The following is a 13915-nucleotide window of genomic DNA, read 5'->3' as shown; positions in this document are numbered from 1 at the left end:
TGAAAAGTGATTGTTATACATATATACTCTTTTTCATGTTATTTCCATTATGGTTTATTACAAGTTATTGAATATAGCTCCCTGTGCTAAACAGTAGGACCTTGTTGTTTATCTATTTTATATGTAGTAGTTTGTATCTGCTAATCCCAATCTGCTAATCTATCCCTTTCCCATTCTTTCCCCTTTGGTAACCGTAAATTTGTTTTCTGTGGCCATTGACTGCTCTTGATAATGCTAAATATACTCATTGTTGACCAATTGGAGTTAGCAGTAAAAATAAAAAATTTCACATTAAGAAATACCACATTTCACATTGAGATATTTCAAAATTTTATAATCAACAAATATTTATTTATAAACGACCTCTAGTTTTTTCCTCATCCATAATTGACTCAAAAAGCTTCTGGTGTCTTTCATTTCCCTTTTTGTTCTCGTCCTTTATAATTTTTCATATTTCTTCCTTATTACTAAGGTAAAAATGGAAAATTGTGGAAGGGATGAATATTATGTACCAAAGTAAGAAATTTTAAATGTATGAAAAAATTAAAATACATAGGGTTAAAAGTATACTAGACTTTTTTTTTTTTTTTTTTTTTTTTTTTTTTGCCGTTCGCAGGCCTCTCACTGCCGCGGCCTCTCCCGTTGCGGAGCACAGGCTCCAGACGCGCAGGCTCAGCGGCCATGGCTCACGGGACCAGCCGCTCCGCGGCATGTGGGATCCTCCCGGACCGGGGCACGAACCCGTGTCCCCTGCATCGGCAGGCGGACTCTCAACCACTGCGCCACCAGGGAAGCCCCAGGTCAGGATTTTTGATTAATGATGCTTTTTGTTGAGAGATACTACTTTAATATCTTACTTTTTGCTTCTCCTGTAGAATGAGTCAGACATAAGTCATCATTAGGATTGGGGAAGTGCTTTTTTGAAGTCAACACTTTTACATTTCCTATTGGAATAACAATAAAACAATCAATTAATTACCACTTAATGGTAATAGGTTCATTCTCACATATCACAGGGTGGTAATTAACCAACTTTCACTCTACCCTGTTACCTTGAATAAAGATAATTTGTCAGGATTCCAATACTGTATTTATTACCATGCTGTGGGTCTCAGAAAAATTGATTTCTGGCCTTTTAAGTAGGAACAGCAATAAGCAAACAGATTTGCACAGTTTGATATCTGAAATATAGTTAAATAGAAAGCTACCTTTCACTCAAAGGACCACCTTTAGAACTATTTCATTATTTTCATTATTTATATTTCAGGATAAGATATCACAGCAAGATTTACAATAGTTTTACCACCATTTCGTAGCTTACAAAGGCTAGAATATAATTCAGCCAAAGTAAATCTAAATCCATACATTCTTTCAAAAGATCTTAGATGCCAGCTGGTTCTAGAAACAAAAGGGGGAATTTTGAGGGTACATCCATTTATGAACTATGTTGGGAATTTTTAGTTATCATATTTCTACTAAAACTTTCAGAGTACATGCAAAAACTTCCACCAGTAAATTTTTATAACAATATAATACTTCAATATCTAGATTTTATTCTTCACTTGATCTGCAATAAATATCTAATAAGAAGGATTAAAGTATCATCTGATTATTTTGAATCCCCAGAATATTTGCCTGACTTATTTTTTCATTCATTTAACAAATATCTGTTCATTTGTATTATGTGATAATTACTATTCTGAGTACTGGGAATATCGCAATGAATCAAACTGACAAACTCTTTGTCCTCAATAATCTTACATTATAGACACCAGAAGTTATATAATTACAGTGTATTTTATGTATAAACAATGCTTAGTAAGATAAATGTAAAGCATGCCAGGCATCAAGGGCTATAAAGAAAGATATAGCAGAGGCAGAGAAAAAGAGCACAGAGTGGGTGGAGCAGGGTACTATTTTATGTAGGATTATCAAGATACACCTCTCTGAGCCAAAGCCTAAGGGAGGTTGCTGTGTAATGAGCTGTCCAAACAGAGGAAATGGCAGATGGATAGGTTCAGATGTGAGACTGTACTTGGTCTGTTGGAGGAACTGCAAGGAAACCTGTTTAGGGGACAGACGAGGTCAAAGATTAGGGCACGCATAGCGTCCTCATTGGCTAAGGAAGTGATGACCTGTTTATTCACAGCATTAGAGCTTAGGGTTCAGGATATGGTGGTATTTGGTGGGTCACACTGCCAAGGACCCAATCACCCAGCCCTCAAGTTGCAGGTTTAGTAGTTTAATGTATCTCAATGCTGCAGAAGAATTATGTTTGTTTTTCAGATGAAGACATCTCACAATAAGTGAATCTAGGTATGTTATACATGATTACATAGTAAATGGCAGAGCTGGTAGCCTCATCTATGTTCTATAACTTTTCTCCCAGTTCACCACACTGTCTCTGCAGTGAGGCAAATCCGCTATGTCCAGTTCTGTATCCTGAATCAGAAAAACGTGGGCTGACCAATGAAATGTCTCCCATTTGTCAGTTTGTTCATATGAGATATAAAATATCCAAATTGTATATTTATATACAGGAAGACAATGACATGAAATGACTGCTACAGAAATCCTGTCTACATGAACTGAAATCTCAGAGGCAACATATAATGGTCAGTATTTTCAACACACTTGACAAATGGCATTTTGAATTTACAAAATTGAAAAACTAGAAAATTACATTCCTATGGACTAAAGACTTATAAACACTATTTAGACTCAAGGACCTTTGTAGATAATCGTGCTGGTGTAAATTCAGCAAAAAAAAAAAAATTATGATAAGGAGGAAAGTTCTAAGAGTAACATATTGGTCAGCTTTGTCTTGGGGAAATTATTTCTTCCCTTTTCCCAACTTTCCCACTTTACTTATAAAATGAAGGTGTTATAAAACATTATCTCTAAGTCTTCAAGGCTCCCTGTGGAAAGTTCCAAAATTACATAAATCCATTCATTTCTTGCTCCTTTATTTCTCTCTTTTCCTTTAGCCTACAAAGCCCAGAAGACTTGTAGTTCAGTGACTGGGTTTCTTCCACCAGGTCCAAAGTGGAACTGGTGTTTATGCTGAGCCAGTGAGTGAGCTCAGACATCTCTTATGCACTTGGTCCCTGGAGTTCTGCCACTTGAAATGGTATTTTCAGGGATGACTTCACAGTATAGGAAACAGATATTCAGCCATGCTCATCATTAGATCCAGAACCTAACAGGCAGTATTTCTAAGAGAAAAACAACAACAACACTTCGTACCTTTAAAGTTCTGGGGTTGCCCTAAGAACAAGGAACTATTTACTGTACATTATGCTTTTCAAGGTCCTAGCTTTATGTTAACCTTTTTTGTTCTTATAGCAGTAGTACCAGGTGACCAGGTGTCATCTCCTTTGTGTGAAGCCTACCACTATCACTCCTGAGGATTGCAACTAATATCTAATATTGGTGGAACTCTTTCCATTTTGAAAAACAATTTTCTATGTTCCATCTCATGTAATATTCACAGTAGCTCTGTGAGTTTGTTTGTATTAAATTATTAGCCCAATGTGATCAAACATTATTTGTGTATACATGTGTGTATGTAAGAAAGTGAGAGACTGAGCCAAAGACCAACTAAGTTCTTCAGACTCTAAATCTTCTCTTCTCTAAACCACAGAAAATGTAAACCTGAAATGTTGGAACCAAACCTGACTAGGGTACACAGGAAAAAGGCTCTGTAAAATTAAGCCTAGACATACTGATCCTATATTTGAGTGAGAGTGATCAAATATAGGATCAGCTTAATTAGACAGAGTCTAATAGCCTACATGAAGAATCTGAGATTCCCATGATGTTTACACTCTGTGTAGAAAAGTAGGATGCTGAGAAGTTCCTCATTCCCTCAGCCTGGCTTTGAAGTTGGCCTCTAGAAGTGTTGTGCTATTCACGCACAATTCTCTTGTGGACATGTGTTTAGGTTTCTCTTGAGTGAAACCTAGGAGTGGAATGGCTGAGTAATTTGCTAAGTGTATTTTTAACTGTGTGAGAAATTGAGCAACTGTTTTCCAAATGATTTGCACCATTTTATATTCTCACTAGTATATATGAGAGTTCCAGTTGCTTCACATCTTTGCTACCACTTGGTAATGTCAGGTTTAAAAAAAGAAAAATTTGGTTATTCTAGTGGGTACTTAGTGGAATTTCATTGTGGTTTTAATCTGATTTTCTCTGATGACTAACAACATTAAGTATCTGTTTATGAACTTTCTGGCCTTTCATATATCTTCTTTTGTTTACTGTTCACATATTTTCCTAATTTATTTGAAGGAGCTTATTATTTCCTCATTAATGTGTTGTACAAATTCTTTATATATTATGGATAGGAGTCTTTTTTCAGATAGATGTATGTATTGTGAATATTTTCTCTCAATATGGAGCTTGCCTTTTTGTTTACTTAACCATGTCTTTCTAAGAACAAAAGTTTAATTTTGATGAGTTCTAATTTACAAATATGTCTATGTATTAGAAAATTTACTGAAATGAAAATAAAGGTATTATTTACTAGAAAAGCCGTATGTATAGAATGATCTCATTTTGGTTAAAAAACATCCTTATGTAGATAGATATAGATAGATATACAGAGATAAAGGTCTGATGGTTTAATTTTTTTAGTCTTGCTTATCAACACTTACTTTTTACAACGCATGTGTCATGCTTTTGTAATAATAAAAGGTTTTTTTTAAGAAATTATATAAAATAAGAAGTGAAAGTATCTTTCTTGTTCTTCCCTTCCAAACCTACTCTTAATACTAAGCTCTCTTAACATTTTAGTACATTTTTCTATGACTGCTTTTATGTATACTCATAATATTTCAAAAAATATGATTATACTGTACTTTCTTTGGCAATTTACTTTTTAAAATTTAGCATATCATGCACATCTCATAGATTTAGATACATCAAAAAGTATTTATTATTCCCCCTTTGCTGGATACATAGATTGTTCCCATTTCTGTTGTGCTATTATAAGCAATGGCTCAATTAGCATTCTGGAATTGAACATGTTTAAGAAATCAGCATTCAACAGGTATATGTTGAGCATTTGTGCTGGTCTCTGTTCTAGACACTGAGCATACAGTAGTGAGCAGAACAAACTTTCTGCTGTTCAGGAATTTACTAGTACAGGGTAATGAGCAAAAGCCATTAGCAAGAACAAACTTCCTTGATATTTCAAGGCTGTGAGGAAAGCAGAAAAAAGGTGATTTCATAAATATTTACTTTCATTTCACAAACTACAAGAAAAAAAAAGCCTGTCATGAATACAAAGTAAATGCATAATGTAACAAGTGAGGTTACCAGAATAAGAGTATTGGAATAGAGTACTCCCTTTCTGGAAACATTGGAATGCATTGAATATACTCCATTTCTCACTGTTTGTTCATTTAAGAATAAAAAAAGTATGGGTTATAAATCCAAATTTATCATCATGATCAGTTATTACATATATATGTTATTATATATGTATATATATTTCCTAGAATCCATTTACTCTCCCTCATAATGCCTCATTTCCTATTCAGAAATTATCTCTGTGCAGTTTTAGTGGTAGGAAAATTCAACGTTTACACCTTTTCTTAAAGAAGCAAAAGGCATTAGATCCTTATTGCCTCAGTCCAGTAGAGACAGAGAGTAGGCACATGGATTTATTTTGACCATATTATTTATTTATTTTGGTGCTTTCTCTCAGCTGTAAGATACACAGGATAGAGAGAAACAGTTGGAAAGTTCACATTTGAACAGTGATTGCAGAGGACACCATAGAAGTTGGCTACTGTGGTATGCTGAGTACTACGACTCTGGATCTCTGCTTTTTACTTTTATTTAATTACTTTTCTAGCCCTCTGAAGCCTGATCCTTAGCCTCCCATTGATTCTGAGCTCATAACATATTCTAATAATTATCCTTTTGATTCAACTTGTCATTTTAAAAAATCTCCTTTGCTTGAAATTAAGAACTTTAAGTGGAACCAATATTACTTTTTAACTTTTTCTTTAGCACCTACCACAAAATAAGTTCCTCCTTACAACAAGAGTTGTGAGAAATATAGAATAAATAGAACAGACACATAGAAACATGTCCCTCTTCAATTAGACATTCATTCACATAACATTCAAGAAATATTATTAAATGCCTGCTGCACAAAGCACTGACTAAGCTTTGGGGAGCAAGGGAGACAACGCTAACGTTTATGAAAAAGAGCAAAGCAACAGGGGTACATTAGTTGGTCTTCAGACCCCTGAACTCATATTAGATGACCAATGCCTGCACATGGTATTTTACTCAATTGATATTCCTTTACTATTTATTTAAGCCAGTTTATTATTCATAATGATGTTTTCTACCACTTCGTTTTGAAATTCCTCACTTTTTCAATAACAGGATACCAGTAAATGGTGCCTGGTGGTAATCAGATCAATATTTTCTTCTTCTGACCCTTCACTGCAGTAGCATTTGCCTGAAAATAAGTAAATGCTTTGTGCAGCTAAGCGGTGTTCATGCAGAGGGAGTTCAATAACTTAACACAGAGCAATTCATGCAAAAGCATGAAAATAAAATGATATCTGGTCTGTTACAGCTCCCCAGTTGGTTTTGCCTCTGTGGACAGGGTGATTCCAAGAAGCAATGTCATGGAAAAGAAGGAATTAACCAGGAATGGGAAAAGCCGGCATTCCAGGCAGAAGGGAGACCTTTGTAGCAACAGTAGTTGGCATAGTGCCTTGAGGGTCTGAAGGGACCTGGAAGAGTTTCTTTTACCTGGAGAGAGTGAAAGGGGTGCAGCTGGTGAAAATAAAAAATGAATGAATCTGGAGAAATGTATAGATACCAGATATTAAAGAGTCTTTTACACCAAAAAGAATGAGTCTCAAGTCATACAAGCAATCCATAAATTCATAGCCTCTGCTACCACTCACTTTGAGGTCTTAGGGAAAGCTTTTTCCTTCTTTCACATGTTACTGCAGGCCTTTGTGCATTAAACATAGTTTGACCTCCTGCCATCGGAAAAAAAATGAGGGGTGGAGATCTGACACCTACCTCATCGTGCTCTTGCAAACACACACACACGCACACACATGCATGCACACGTACTCACACATGATCCCCTTGTGCTTTATGCTCTAATTGAGAACAGCTTGGTCTTGGTCTTTGGTCAGTTCCTCAGCCATGAGCTATGAAAGACTGGACATTCCCTCAGACATCCCTTGAGAGTTATTTCATAAAATTTTGACATCAGAACCTTAAAGAGATTTACTTAAAGAATGTTCACTTAGGGACAAAGATGGAAAATGGTCATAGAACAATAGATAATCTTGGCAGGTAAAAATAAAAGCCCTTGATAAGTGCCAGGATATTTTAGAAATAAGAGTAAATTGTTTATGATGAACTTTACAGTCTAACTGCTGAAATATTCTCTCTTTATAGCTAGGAAGTGTAGTTCCATGTGTTTTTTTCTCTCCAGATATTTAATATGAGATTTAGGTCTTAGCATCTCCACAGACCCATGCTAAGAGCTAGGGTTGTGGTGAATGAAGTTTCCGGGCCAGCACTACATATGTCTAAACATTACAGAAGGCGGGTTCATATATATTGATACATGGACTATTTTAACTGACATTCTCCCAGCTTACTGTACCCTGGAGTTCTAGCTTTCCATTTCATTTAAGAGCCTTGGCTTACTAATGAGACTGTTTTTGCAGCAGACAGGAAGAGGGAGCAAGGAGGACAGCCCTCCTTTTGAACTTCCCTAATTATCTTTTAGTCTCTTTACCACCACCATATCAAAGTGGTAAACCCAAGTTTCAGAGCTGGCAGTTTTAAAAAATTCAAGCATTCTCCCTAGAGGGAGAATGTCATTCTGCCTGATATTAACTGGGCAAAGCTTTCTGATAAGCATAGTGCCCTTAAGCAACCTTTAATATTTAATGACGGTATCATAGAGGTATTGACCTGAGAGTAAACAATAAATTATAAAAACACCCAGAAGCTCATGTCAGATGAATCAGAACAATTGATTTTCTTTTTAAACATGAGCTTGCCGTGGGACGTATTTTAATATGGCAGAAACAGGGCCAAGAAGTCGAGATTTAGAATGAATGAGGCGTGGAAGATGAATTACAGGACAAGGTGCTAATTATGGAGAGTATAAAAAGCAAGTGTGTAGAGAGGTAGGGGGAAGTGGGGTGACTTGTTGAAATATGGTGACCTGTGAGGGCACATTGACATATGATCCAGAGAAAACATGGAAGATGCCAAGAGGGAACTGCAATTTACAGAGATGGTCTCTCCAAAAACCAGCTATTAAGTACACATGATATTTTTGTGTATCTCTTCATTATGGTTTAATGTTAAACTTGTCCCTTAGCCAGGGACAGCTCTTCAACCATTTATTGCAGGATCCATTATGGTTGAATCACCAGCATAATAGTCTGAACGGACTGGAGGCTTTTATAAATTTATTTATTTATTTATGGCTATGCTGGGTCTTCGTTTCTGTGGGAGGGCTTTCTCTAGTTGCGGCGAGCGAGGACCACTCTTCATCGCGGTGCGTGGGCCTCTCACTATCGCGGCCTCTCTTGTTGCGGAGCGCAGGCTCAGTAGTTGTGGCTCACGGGCCTAGTTGCTCTGCGGCATGTGGGATCTTCCCAGACCAGGGCTCGAATCCGTGTCCCCTGCATTGGCAGGCAGATTCTCAACCACTGCGCCACCAGGGAAGTCCTGGAGGCTTCTATTTCATGTGTCTCCGCAAAACCCAAGGCTGGCTTAGAATAGATGACTTCATTTTGAATGAGGCACCACTTACTATAGGAAAGTAAACATCAAACATAACTGGAGTTCCTGAGTACTGGACAACCATAAAGTGATTAATGATTAGGAGTGGATTTAATATTGTACCCTAGGTGCAATAAGAATACATATCATTCTGTGTGCACACACGCACTCAAATACAACTCTCTCCCACTTCACTAGATTAGGTGATTTCCTTTTGTAGATGGTAAACCCAGAGCACAAAAAGGGAAAGAATTGCCTCGGGCCAGATACTGTTTTAACAACCTAACAAAAATAAAAATGTCAAAATTAAACATAAAACCGACCATGAATCTGTCTTGTCATTCAGCTAGCTCTTGCTGGTGACAATATTTTTCCCATTATTTATTTGGTGTACTTTTGCAAGATTTACATTTTGGTGATCATCCCCTTCCCCGTAAAAGAAAAGGTCTTATGTGAAGTAGGACAGGAAAAGATTAGATGCTATGCTGTTGGGGCTATATAACCCGCGTCATTGTGCAAGTTTCTTTACTCAAAATAGAGATTTTGCAGATGTTACTCTTATCCTTCAGCATTCCTTATTTCTATACTGGAACTTCTCTGGCCCAGCGATCACCAGTTTTGTCCTGATGCCTCCCACTCTTGCTTTGTAGATCTGTGCCAGCCATTCCAGAGGAAGCTAAGCGTGAAGCAAGGCATATGTGGTGTGCACAGCTTAGGCACATTGCCAACGTATACTGGTTAGTTAAGGAAGGAGGAAAGCATGAATGGTATTTACCAGATTATTTCCTCTATTTCCCCTCCCCTCCACCATGTATCAGGCACCAAATTTTTTTTTTTTTTTTTTTTTTTTTTTGCGGTACGCGGGCCTATCACTGTTGTGGCCTCTCCCGTGGCGGGAGCACAGGCTCCGGACGCGCAGGCTCAGCGGCCATGGCTCACGGGCCCAGCCGCTCCGTGGCATGTGGGATCTTCCTGGACCGGGGCACGAACCCGTATCCCCTGCATAGGCAGGCGGACTCTCAACCACTGCGCCACTAGGGAAGCCCACCAAATATTTTTTATGTTACTTTACCCTTCTCTTCCTTTCTGTTTCTGTGCCCATCAACTTAGCCCACACATTCATCCATTAACACCACAATTATTGAAATGCTGTCCCGAGAGATCTCCACATCAGCCTGAGGTTTCCTCTACTCCCCGAATTATACGTGAATAATCATCGTTGTTTTAATGATACCCTTCACTCACACAACAGCTCCCACTCGACATCTCAGTTACCCTTGATGGCTCCCTAAAATTAGGCAAAAAAAAAAAATCATAAGCTTAAATTTAAAAGTTCTCTTAATCTGGCTCCTAATTATTTCTCCAACATTTTTTTCTTTCAGTACATTCCTACAAGAAATCTCTACTGCAGCTAAGCATTTTATTATTCCACAATTAGATCAACACGTAGTTCTAAGTACCTTTGGCTTCCTCTTTCTTAATTCTCGAAGTCCGACTGTTCCTTAAATTCCCAGCTAGAGTTTCAGCTCTTCCACCAGGGCTAACCTCTTCTGAATTCCTGCCCCAGCCCTCTCCCTTGATATATGGACTCAGATAACCTACTAATGGTTACTATGTGTCTCAGACTTAAACTGTCCAAAATGCAACTCTATATGCACTCCTCTGCCACCACCACTTCCTTTTCCATCCTTTCCTAGCTCAGTAAGTGGCAACACCATTCATCTAATATTTGTCAGGGTCCCATTTTTCCTCATTTCTCACATTCAATTCATGTGCAGTCTTATCATAAGTTCTACTCCCAAAATACGTTTCACATCTTTTGACCTATCTTCATGTTTATTGCTCTCACTATGGCACAAGCCACCATCACTTGAAGTACTGCAAGGGTCTCCTAAAATATCTCTTTTCCACTCAAACACATTCTCCACAAAACAGTTGTTTAAACAGATACTCTTTGGTCCCTGTTCCCTGCTTAGAACAAGTATCCAACAGAGATTCCTGCTGGGAACAGATCCTGTCCCTCCCCTGCTTGGAATGGTCCACATTCCCTACCATGACCTGTAGACTCAACATGACAAGGTCCATCTCTAACCTCATCTTGGGCCACTGTCCCCGTGACATATGTTTCAGCCACTTTGGCCTCGCAGTGACTTCTACATACATCACCAGGGTTTTTTAAAATTTAGGCTCCCTATACTTGGATCCTCCTCTCCTTCCAGAGGCCTGTTTTCCTTGGCTGGCTGGCTGCTCTTTCAGGTCTCAGCTTAAACTTCAGAGAGTCATTTATTACCCACCCTAAATAATATAGGCTACCACCCCATTATTTTCTATGACAAAACCCTATTTGCTTTCTTCATAACACTTACTACAATCTCTACTTATTTAGACATTTATTTATTTACTTGATATTGCAGCCTTTTTAAAAACATCATGTCTCACCAACACTGGAATGTAAGTAAGCTCAATGAAGTCAAGGACTAGGTCTGCTTGTTTATCTTTGTATTTCTAACACTTACCACTGTGCCTGGCAACGAAAGGTGCTCAGTAAGCATTCGTTAAATGAAAGAACACTACTTTTTGGGCACAGGTTGTTTTCCACTCCTTGGTGCTATTACTTATAATCGTTGCAGGGTTTTCCTTATAATGTTTACTTCCCCAGTGTCTAAAAAAGTACCCTACATGTACCTGGACTTCAATAAAATTTTTATCGTTAATGTTTTTGAAATAGGAAGTTTGAAATGTCAAATTAAGTGCACGGGGTGTGGTGGGAGGGTACATTTGTTAGGAATCAGCTCCTTGAATAAAAATTACTCCTTGAATAAAAATCTGAATGATGTTAGGGAACTTTGAGTATGACTTTTAGTAGAGCCCTGCCAAAGAAAACAGTACAGTCGTGTAAGAGGCTTGAATTAGCCATGTAAAATTTGGTACAGATTTATCTTGAATTCAGTATATCCTAAGAAAAACAAAATTATTCTCCTCTGGCTTGGCAAAGACATCTATACAAAAACCTTGTGGCTAAACTTATGATAGGTAATTTTCTGAAAATGAAGAAAATTAGGTGTTTTTTTTGTTGTTGTTGAACAGACCCCAAATATAAGCTTGGGTGGGGGGCAGGGAATGTAAATGTTAGGATGAGAAGGAAGGAAGAATCCTTCAGAGGTGTCCCCATGATCCAGGCCCACTGGCAATGAATAAGAGCAGTAAAAAGTGCACAGAAATGTACACCATTTAGGTAGGGGGAACTTGCAATTTCTCCTTTGTTTGATTTTTCTTTTTATGTGTGTTAGAGGAATAGAGGAGCTCTGGCTGAAGTTTTTTACTAAAATGTCTTCAAAATAAATCATTTATAATAGCATCTTGAGAATGTGCGTACATTTGAAATGAATAAACTCTGTCACTCTGAAAGAATAAATTTCATATGCTACGTCCATCTCCTTCCTTCATGCGGTGTTGTGGCTCCAATTTTCCGTCCACTTACCTCAGTAAGAGGCAAGTCAGATTTCCTGGGCTGTAGACAAAGAAATGACTAGATAAGTTTTGCTGGGTCCTCTTAGAGAACAATTTTCCTTGTAGGCTTTCCTGTTGATGAGTTTCAGAATTCTTACTTGCAGTGCTATTCAACTTCGTTTTGTGAATAAGAAGCTTTTTAAGCTAATTCTTGATTTTCCAGGTTAATAATTACTGTAGCCAAATTAAATCCTAAAATTTCACGGGTCGGTTGATGAGGTGAAATCACTTATTCACTTTAAATAAATCACCAGCTCTGATAAGGGAATATATTATATTTTATTTCTGTTTTTCAGAACTGATTGTGTAATTTATTTTAGAAGTAAGTCTGGAATATGGAAATCAAAATATACAAATAAGAGGGATTATTCATTACAATTAAGATAACATATGCAAAAAGACTTCCAATTGGATTCTTCTATAAAAGATATCTGTAATACATTCAAAAAATTATTGGGTTAGTGAATTTTAAAAGTTAGCTTAAATCTTTATTATTTTTATTTAGCGAGAAGCTATTTCTTGTATATTTCTAAATATTTTAGACAATTTACACTGGAAAACAAGACAATGAAAAGAAAAACAACAAAAATCAGTTAAAATTAGCAGAGAAATGGATTTAGTTGCTGGAAACATCTTTTGCAATATGCTTCACTCTATGGTGACCCGATGCAATATAAATTTCGTAAATAATTACATATATAACGTTAGGTATTAGGTATTGTAGTAAAGATAGAAAAAGTAACTGAGACACAACAACACTATGAAATCACTTCTCTAAGCACATTCAACCACTCGGTGACAGAGCTAGAGCCACAGTTCTTCAGGAATAACTTCTGGAACAACTTCTCATGATTCAGAATTGCTTCACCAAGCAATAAAGGATGCCTGGAGAGTCCTAACTTCAAAACAAAACAAAACAAAACAAAACTTACAGGCTTCAGGGCATTGCTTTGGCTTTCCTTGTCAACCAGCAAAGTCTCGACTTGAGCCTTTGCCATGGTTTCCATGGTTTTTCTATGGATTTTTTTTTTCCCACTTGAACAAACTTGCCTGTTATTCTTATATGTTTAGATAGATTCAATGCAGAGGTATTTTGCTGCTGGTTTTCAAGTTTCTTTTCTTTTTTTAAAAAATTTATTTATTTTATTTATTTTTATTTTTGGCTGCATTGGGTCTCTGTTGCTGCACGCGGGCTTTCCCTAGTTGCGGTGAGGGGGACCACTCTTCATTGCGGTGTGGGAGCTTCTCATTGTCATGGCTTCTGTTGTTGCAGAGCACGGGCTCTAGGCACGTGGGCTTCAACAGATGTGGCATGCGGGCCCAATAGTTGTGGCTCACGGGGCGCAGGCTCAGTAGCTGTGGTGCATGGGCTTAGTTGCTCCGTGGCATGTGGGATCTTCCTGGATGAGGGCTCGAACCTGCATCCCCTGCATCGGCAGGTGGATTCTTAACCACTGCGCCACCAGGGAAGCCCCTCAAGTTTATTTTCAAGGGAATAAATACTTAACATATTTAAATGAATGTGAATCCTATGTTGTTTCTATGTTCAAGCCAGTGGTTAGAGAAATGTCACCATTTGCTGTGCTCTTCTGCTTGCCTCTCCTCAGGCATA

At 37.7% G+C, this 13915-nt stretch overlaps 1 protein-coding gene across 2 annotated transcripts in view; it reads left to right on the top strand.

The window, feature by feature from the left end:
* Positions 1-13915, top strand: part of ARHGAP24 (Rho GTPase activating protein 24) — a 511224-nt gene that overhangs the window by 376579 nt on the left and 120730 nt on the right. The window lies entirely within an intron of this gene.

The sequence above is a fragment of the Orcinus orca genome, chromosome 4, assembly GCF_937001465.1.
Source record: "Orcinus orca chromosome 4, mOrcOrc1.1, whole genome shotgun sequence".
Taxonomy (NCBI): Eukaryota; Metazoa; Chordata; class Mammalia; order Artiodactyla; family Delphinidae; genus Orcinus; species Orcinus orca.
This window is presented reverse-complemented; position numbering and strand designations above follow the sequence as displayed.